This window comes from Sorex fumeus, unplaced genomic scaffold, assembly GCF_029834395.1.
Source record: "Sorex fumeus unplaced genomic scaffold, SorFum_2.1 ptg000265l, whole genome shotgun sequence".
NCBI lineage: Eukaryota > Metazoa > Chordata > Mammalia > Eulipotyphla > Soricidae > Sorex > Sorex fumeus.
The window spans coordinates 41938213-41947843 of NW_026606322.1; the positions used below are offsets into that span (position 1 = coordinate 41938213).

General features: G+C 35.5%; 1 non-coding gene across 1 annotated transcript; it reads left to right on the forward strand.

Moving 5' to 3' along the window:
• Nucleotides 1-433: 433 nt before the first annotated feature.
• On the forward strand, nt 434-541 carry LOC130018680 (U6 spliceosomal RNA). Its single transcript, XR_008791581.1, has one exon. It is a non-coding gene; the product is annotated as a U6 spliceosomal RNA (small nuclear RNA).
• Nucleotides 542-9631: the final 9090 nt, after the last annotated feature.

Sequence of the window (9631 nt, forward strand, 5' to 3'; positions counted from 1 at the left end):
AGCTTAGTAACTTTTCCCACAGTGATTCAATAAATAAATATAAAAAGAAAAATAAATAAATAAAACTATGAAAAAAAAATCAGGGATTCTGTCTCATTTGCCAAGGCGTCGAAAATAAGATGAGCTGAACAATACTGGATAGTAATGAGATTTGGAGATGACCACTGGACCAGAGCAATTACCGACTGGATTCCACAGGACGTCAAAAGATCGCATGGTCGCCCACCTATGAGATTGTCAGACTTCTTCATGAAGACCTTGAATGATCGGTTTGAGGCTCTTTGTGTTCCTAGAGCGAGCAGACACCATTGGGCTACATTAGCAAGTGACAGGGACGAATGGAGACGTTACTGGGATCTGCTCAAGCAAATCGATGAGTAACATCTGTCAAGTGATCAAGTGATAAAATTTTAAGTAAAAAGTGTTAAAATGAGTGCTCATTTTGGCAGCACATATACTAAAACTGGAAGGATACAGAGATGATTAGCATGGCCCTTGCACAAAGGATGACATGCAAATTCGTGAACAGTTTCATTTTTTTTTTAAAAAAGGGTTAAAATGAAGTCTGTAAAAATGAATTGTATTGTTACTGATCACATAATTAAGGAAAAATATTTATCAATGTAGAGGTGCTTTTCTAGAACTGAACTAAAGTAAACTCACTGTATTTGCTCTATTTGTGTATGTATCTTTAGACATGTGTCCATGTATGCATATAGGAATATGTATTTAATTATTTAGAAATTTATAATTTGTTAATGCTTATGGTTTGATATACATAATTACTACACATACCCCCACCATAAACACCAAAATGTCACCTACCCTCCACCACCATCCATCCTTTTCTTCTAGTTTTGTCTTCTTCCTTTCTCTCCCTTTCCCTACTGTTTGGTAATAGATTCTATATTCAGATGCCAAGGATTTTTCATTGTTCAATATTGTTGTTTTCTCTGATTTTGACCCAATTTGCCATGAATTACAAAGTCTATTATTTTATCTCTTTCTGACTTACTTCATTTAACATGATAATTATATGAATATAGTAATTATAAAGCATGTAGAATGACGTAGCATATTACAAAAGTACTTAAGAATACTTTCATTGCAATATTTTATGATTTCCACAAATCACCTAAGAAAAATACACTCAGTACAATTAAAATACAGGAAATTAACATAAAGCACTTATAAAGGTTTATCTGGGTTTCAAAAAATATTTTGATACTGCAAATGTAAAAGCCGAGTCTCTAATGTTAGAACCAAAAAAACAGAATCGTAGCTAAACATCACAGTACATTCTATTTTATTTGAAAAATAGCCCAAGGTGCAGAGTAACGACCATTTGGAAAAGTAATAAATAGCAAAATTACAAGTAAAGAGTTGCCTCTTGCTTTCCCTTACTTGGAAATCATACTTTTTCTCTAAATTCGAGTATGCTTTTATCAAAACTAAAGGAGATAAATTTATTTACATGAATAAATTTCTACACATAAATTTAACAATTGCAAAAAAATTGATGTGATGAATAAAGAAAAAAAGTGCAATTAGAAATATGTGAATTTTATTTCAACTAGGTAAAGTTTTTGGGATTTCCATGTTTGAAATATAGATGCACAAAATAGGGGCTAATTTTGTTAGAAAAAAAAAAACAGAGGAACCAGTGAAACAGTAAAACAGAGAAGGTGCTTGCTTTGCCCATAGTTGACCCAGGTCTATCCCCGGTTTCATTTTTGGTTCCATGAGCCTCCACCCCCACAAGAATGATCCCTGGGGGCTGGAGGGTGTTTTGTGGCCAACCCTGGTTCGATCCCTTGCACCCCATATGGACCCCCAGGAACTGCCAGGAGTAATTCCTGAGTGCAGAGCCAGGAGTAATCCCTGAGAACTGCCGGTTGTGACCCAAAGAGAAAAAGAAAGAAAGAAAGAAGAGAGAGAGAGAGAGAGAGAGAGAGAGAGAGAGAGAGAGAAAGAAAGAAAGAAAGAAAGAAAGAAAGAAAGAAAGAAAGAAAGAAAGAAAGAAAGAAAGATCCCTGAATACCAAGCCAGGAGTACAGCCTGAACAAAGTTGGGGTTTATCTCCAAATATAAACAACAACAACAACAACAAAAATAGGACTAAATGGAATCATTATGCTAAGCCCCACAGAAACTGAGCACCTAACCCAATTGCAGTTTTAGTCTCTCTTACAAGTGAACTTTAATCCAAGCAGGGGTGGAATGTCCTGATCTGTACTAGTCAGAGACTCTGGTTTCCCCACGTGAAGGCATCCTTGCCTGAAATAGTACATTTTTGGGGGCCGGGGTATTATAATCTTATCACCTCTTACTGACTATATAATATTCCATCTGTCCAACCTTTAGGAACAATCTTCTAGATAGCATGGTATAGAATTCATGAGGCATTTAATAAAGCCAAATAGACCTCTAAATTTACTGGGATGAATTTTGTAATAGTACTAATCACAGTTTTCTAGAAAGAATAAAATAGCTATTTTGGGTCTAATATTTTATTGATAAATCAAAAGTAGAAGAAAATAGACAGTTTCTAAAATTCCCATTTATTTAAATTTTAGTAATGGAATATACATTTATACATTTAAGAGTCTTAAAAAAACAAATTAGGTATGAGGAGGTATTTAAGTTAAGAATGACTTTCTAAATAAATATTGCACTATGAAAGTGGAATAAAAAGAAAAGGATTCAAACTGTTAATCAAATAAATCTGATTCATAACTTTTCAAAAAACAAATTAAAAAGTTAACTTGTTTGTTAATAGTATTTTTGTTATTAAAATGGTCCTTAAATATTAATTAACTCAAGTTATGCATTTGTTCTTCCAAGAATGGTGAAAATGAGAAAGAAACTCAGCAAGGCGCAACGATTTAACAATTCTCTTTCTGAATTAAAACACAAAATCTGGGATTGGAGCAATAGCACAGTGGGTAGGGCGTTTGCCTTGCACGCGGCTGATCCGAGTTTGATTCCCAGCATCCCATGTGGTCCCCTGAGCACCGCCAGGAGTAATTTCTGAGCGCAGAGCCAGGAGGAACCCCTCAGCATTGCCGGGTGTGACCTAAAAAGCGCCCCCCCCCAAAAAAAAATCTACTCAAAGTGTTTGTCTCAAGAGTTTGCAATAATAGCTTTTATCCTACATGATTCAATTATAAAACCCAGAAAGGACTATACAATTAAATAATTGAAAGAAACCGTATTTATAAGAATATATGCTTATTTGGAGACTTTTGAAACACTGCTGATTTAAAGGAAACAAAGAAATGACAGAACCTCCCAAGGGGGTTGTTAATGCCCAAATTCAACAAGATGCAATCTAACTTCATTGTCATTCAGCCTCTTCTAGAAGTGGATATTTAAACCAATCAATCTGCAGTTTCCTGGCTGGGGTCAATAATAGTGAAACTATCCTCATGAGAGCACAAGCTCCATATTTTCTTGAAAGAGGATGGCCTGACCTGAAATAATCTTCTGTTTATCATTTTCCAGTAACCTTGTTCCAAACTCTTTCTGATTATAAAAATTTTCAATTTTATATAAAAAAGCCTTTTTATTGCCTCAATTAAGCTAAATGCTTTCATGTTCTGAATCATTTCTATGAATAAATTTTTTAACATACTATTTTTAGAAGTACAAAAATGTTGATTTAAAGTTGCACTTCCTGTAATCCAAGATATAGTAAAAATCAATGTTGAAATATGATACCTCTCAGTTAAGCTCAGTTTACTAAAACTCTTTTCCTTATGATTCAGTTTCATTATTATTAAAAAGAAAATGTTGTTGGAATAAAGTTAACTGCATCATTTAATCTAAATATCTTTGGAACAAGAAAAAGTACAAACAAAAAAATGAAATCATGACTATCATAGATAAAATTATATCAGGATGAATGTAACATTCAAAGCAAGGTAAAATAAGCATTGAAACCAAATCACTACTACTAAATTATATCTAAATAAAAATGTCTTTTTCTTAGTGTAACAAATGGGTCATTTTCAAGCCTTTTCCCCTATACTGCTTTTAATTAGATGAAGTAGGATTAATTATTATGGAAACTAATTCGGTTCTATAAAATCTTAAAACCAGTTTTTAAGATTATAAAACCTTAAAATATACTTTGACTAAATATTTATGTAGTTTTGTCTTCCTGCTACTGGTAGAATGTTTAGAAATTTTTTTAGTTAAATAATGAAAAATACTGATTGAAATATAATGAAGAGATCTTTAGCACTAGAACCACATATGAGGTTGGAAAAAATGTGATCATCGTGACTTACCTTTTGACTTTATCTAAGATAGCAAATACTTATTTCATAATTAATCCTCATTAGGTTTGGTTTTGACATATTGATAATCTGTGTACAAAATTTATCTGAAAATACCTCCTACTCCTGAGGTTAATATGTCTCAACCAAAGAAAACATCATCAGCAGTATAGATTATTCTACAAATGAAACGTATGATACATCAGAAAAAAAAAGCAGATTACCTGAAACATCTACAAGGCATAGTGAATAAAAAGAATAAAAACTTGGAAATTTTATATATATATTAAATCTTGTCCTCAAAACAATGAATTGACATAGTCAAAACTAATATTGCAAATATGCAAAAGCTTGGAATGGTTAAGATAAAAGACTAAACTCAGCTGACAAGGAATCAAATGAAGGTTTTACTATTAATTAAGTACTTTTCTGTAAATAAGGAAACAGAAACTCAGGAAAGTTTAATAACTCCTATAAACCTATAATAACTATTAAATTCTATACCTAGGATCTATATTTTACTAAAATTCGCCACATTAAATATTATGTCATTTCCTAGATTAGATATCTTCAGTTCCAAGTTTGATTCCAAAGCTACAATGCTCAGCGTTACTGACTGATTTCTATTAACTAATTAGTAGCACTATAGCACTGTCCTCCTGTTGTTCATACATTTGCTCGAGTGGGCACCAGTAATGTCTCCATTGTGAGATTTGCTGTTACTTGTTTATTTAGATATAATTGAGTAGTAATAACTTTTAGCATATCAAATATGCCACAGGAATCTTGCCAGGCTCTTCTGTGTGGGCAGGATACTCTCGGTAGCTTGCCAGACTCTTGGAGAGGGATGGAAGAATCGACACAAGGAAAACGCCCTACCCAGTCCAACTAATTAGTAATGAATCAATATTAAGCAGAACACAGATATTTTTTTTAGTTCTTTCATTATGTTATCTTCTTTTAGAGGATAAGCAATATCTACTCACCCTTAATAATAACACATGAGCACATGCATATGAGGAGTTATTTCCTTTATCTTGTTTACTTGTTTTGATTTTACTAGTAATGAAAATGAATCATAAATCTACATTCCTTTTGAGTTACATAAATATCCTAGCAAAGAAGACTTACCCCTTTCCTATCCAAGCAGGGCACTTTCCCCCTTATATAAGGTCGGTCATAATGGAATCAGAGTTAAAAGCATAGAGTTGAAACTACAACATTACTCATGAAACAATTTAAACTTCACCCACTGATACCTGAATTTTATTTTAGCCTTCTAAACTAAACTTGTATGCTTGGGTAGAAGTCAATCCTAGTTTAGGTTGAGGACATGTCTTCAAAATTTTTTACACATGTACTTTACCATAAACTGGACTGGTTAAACAAAAAAATATCTATGCAAATATCTGGGAATTTCATTGTAAGAGAGCCATTGTAATTTTTGAACACTACCATAAGAGTCGGAAATTTATATAAATACCCATAGATGAACAGGAGAGAGAGATTTCCTAAAGAGAAGAAATTCCAGCGCTAACTCCAGCTATGACCACACATAAACCGCAGTAGCTGGACATCATATTCTAACAGACAGGCAAAAGAATTAGAGAACTGTATGTAATATCTTTCAAGAAAAAAACAATTGAAGCTGTGTAGATTTACTTTGCTTGTCATAATGAAACATCACTGATTATGTGGTTTGAGCAACAGAAATTTATGTTCTCGGGTCTTTGAATTCGGAAACCTGAGGTCAAGATTTGTGTGGTTTTTACCTCCCCAGGTCAGTCAGTACTCAAACCCAGGTCTCGGCTTTCTCCTCGTACACACCTGAGGCATCCTCTAGGACCCTGAGATGCTCACCATCCCTGAGCCTCTTCCTGTTCATTCCCAATGCTGTGCCCAGTTTTCTTCCTCCCCCAGGTCAGTCAGTACTCGAACCTGGAACTTGGCTTTCTCTGCAAACGTGCCCAGGCATCATATAGGACCCTGGTTGTACCACCCCCAAGTTGTACCCCCCCCTACAGACCTGGTATCTGTAGGGGGTGTGGCCTCTTCAGAAGTGGGCATGGTTTCTGCAGAAGTGGGCATGGCCTGATTTTAGGCCAGCCAAGGCTCACTTGGCCACAGGTAATTTACTCACACCCAGCAATCTCCTGTAACATCTCAGTCTCCATACCTTCACACCAACATGAAGAAACAATGCAAATGCAAATCCTCACCACTAGGGGAGAACAATGGAAAGAGTCCAGAAGCCTCAGTAGGTGCTACTCAACTAAGGGACCTCTCTGAGAAAGAATTCAGATATAAAGTAATGAAGATGTTCAATGAATTCAATGAAACAGTGAGACAGATATCCAGTAAATTAAAGGAGGACATGAAAGAAACAATTGAGAAAACACCGGAAGAAATGAGAGCAGAAATTGAAAAGCTACGCACAGAAATGTCATGCATAAAAGATTCCGTAGATGAAATAAAAGATTCCGTCTGTGCCCTCAACAGTAGAATGGCCACAACTGAAGACAGAATCAGTGAGCTGGAGATCAACTGCATGAGCCTACAGGTAACAGCAAAAAATGGCAAAAGACCTCAAAATAGCTCTAGAGTGAATCAGGGTCCTAGGAGACGATTCCAAGAGGAACAACATTAGAATCATTGGAGTACCAGAAGGCCAGGGAAACAATCCCAATGAAAAAGCCACGGTAAAACAAATTATTGCTGAAAAGTTCCCAGAGCTGTACAATGCAGCCATTCAGATTCAAGGAGTCCTAAGGGTGCCAGCTAAAAGAGACCCTAACAAAAACACTACAGACATATCACAGTTAGAATGATAGATGCTGTGGATAGAGACACAATACTGCAAACAGCAAGGTCAAAGAAGAAAATCACATACAAAGGAGCACCCCTTAGATTCAAAGTAGACCTATCAGAGAAAACCTTCCAAGCCTGAAAGCAGTGGTGGGAAATGGTAAAAAAAGAACTCACTGAAATGAATGCTTCACCAAGAATACTCTACCCGGCTAAACTCTCACTCAAAATCGAAGGAATGGTACACTATTCTCTGGATAAACAGCTGCTCAGGAACTTCAGAGACTTAAAACCAAACCTAAAAGAAGTGCTAAAGGGGCTACTGTAAGACAAGACAAACCCTACAAGCACAACGACCCATACAGAGAGAAAACCCCATAACGATAATCTCTCTCAATGTCAATGTTCTAAATTCACCAATTAAGAGACTCAAAGTGGCAATATGGATTCAGAGACAGAAACCATCATTCTTCTGCCTACAAGTAACTCATCTGAACTGTAAGAGAAAACACAGAATCAAAGTTTAATGATGGAAAACAATCCTGCAAGCAAACAGCTCCCTCAAAAAAAGCTGGGGTGGCCACAATAGTATTCACAATAAAAATTTCTTATTGAAAAAGATTAGAAGGAACACCGAAGGCCATTTTCTATTTATTAAGGGATACGTACAACAGCAAGAAGTCACACTCTTAAATGTATATGCACCTAATGAAGGGACAGCTATATATTTAAAACAACTGCTAACCGAGTTTAAGGAGGACATTGCTAGCAACCCAATAGTAGCCAAAGACTTCAACATTGCCTTATCACCTCTGCATAAACCAACCTAAGAAAGAGGGCTTATAGACCTATACAGGACTTTGCATGCCAAAAAGAAAAAATACACATTCTTCTCCAGTACACACAGAACAATTTCCAAAATAGACTATGTGCTAGTCATAAAACATACTTCAATAGAATGAGGAAGATAGAAATAGTCTCAACAATCTTTTCAGACCACGATGCACTGAAGATAGAAGTGAATCACACATAGACATGGAGAACCAAATCAAACACCTGGAAATTAAACAACTCAATGTTGAACAACGAGTGGGTCAGGAAGAAAGTCGAGGACAAAATCAAAAGATACCTGGAAACAAATGAGAATGAATTCACGAGCTACCAGAAACTATGGGATGCAGCAAAAGCCATGTAAAGGGGACAATTTAGAGCTCTGCAAGCATTACTCAGGAAGGAAAAAAGGGCCCACATAAACAACTTGAATTCACAGCTCAAAATTTTACAAAATGACCAACAAAAGGACCCCAAACCAGGCAGAAGGAAAGAGATCATAAAACTTAGAGCAGATATCAACGATATGGAAACCAAAAAAAAAAAAATAATTTGAAAGATCAATGAAACCAAGAGCTGGTCCTTCGAGAAAATAGATAAGCCACTGGCAAGACTCAAAAAGAAAGAGCGAGAGAGAACCCTAATAAACTGAATCAGAAATGAGAAGGGGATATCACAACAGAAACCAAAGAAATTCAAAAGATCATCAAAGACTACTTTGAAAGCCTGTATGCCACGAAACAAGAGAACCTAGAAGAAATGGATAAATTCCTTGATTCCTATAATCTCCCAAGGCTGAATCAAAAAGAACTAGAGTACCTGAATAGTCCTATTAACAACAAGGACATTGAAGCTTTAATCAAAAGTCTTCCCAAAAGCAAAAGCCCAGGTCCAGATGGATTCACTAGTGAATTTTTCCAAACATTTAAAGAGGACCTATTGCCAGTTCTTCTCAAGCTTTTCTAGGAAATTAAAGAAACAGAAGCTCTCCCAAACAGTTTCTTTGAAGCCCATATCTCTCTAATACCAAAAGGAAACAAAAACAAACCACAAGAAAAGAAAACTACAGGCTGATATCCCTGATGATCACGGATCCAAAGATTCTCAACAAAATACTAGCAAATAGAATTCAACAACTGATCAAAAAGATCACACACCATGACCAAGTGGAATTCATCCTGGGAATGCAAGGATGGTTTAACATTCAGATATCAATCAAAATAATCTATCTTATCACAAAAGAAAAGATAAAAAACATATGATCACATCAATAGATGCAGTGAAAGCATTTGACAAAATCCAGCAACTTTTTATGATGAAAACACTCGGCAAAATGGGTATAGATGGGACTTTGCTCAATATAGTTAAAGCCAACTACCACAAGCCTATGGCAACCATCATTCCCAATGGGGAAAAACTGAGAGTCTTCCCTCTAAGATCAGGGATGAGACAAGGATGCATACTGTCTCCACTACTGTTCCATATATTACTGGAAGTACTTGCAATAGCATTTAGACAAGAAAAAGATATTAAGGGCATTCAGGTAGGAAAGGAAGAAATCAAGCTTTCACTATTCACAGATGACATGATACTATACTTAGAGAACCCTAAAATCTCTACCAAAAGATCCTGGAAACAATAGACTTGTACAGTAAATTTTCAGGCTATAAAATCAATACTCCAAAGTCCATGGCTTTCCTATATGCAAATAGTGA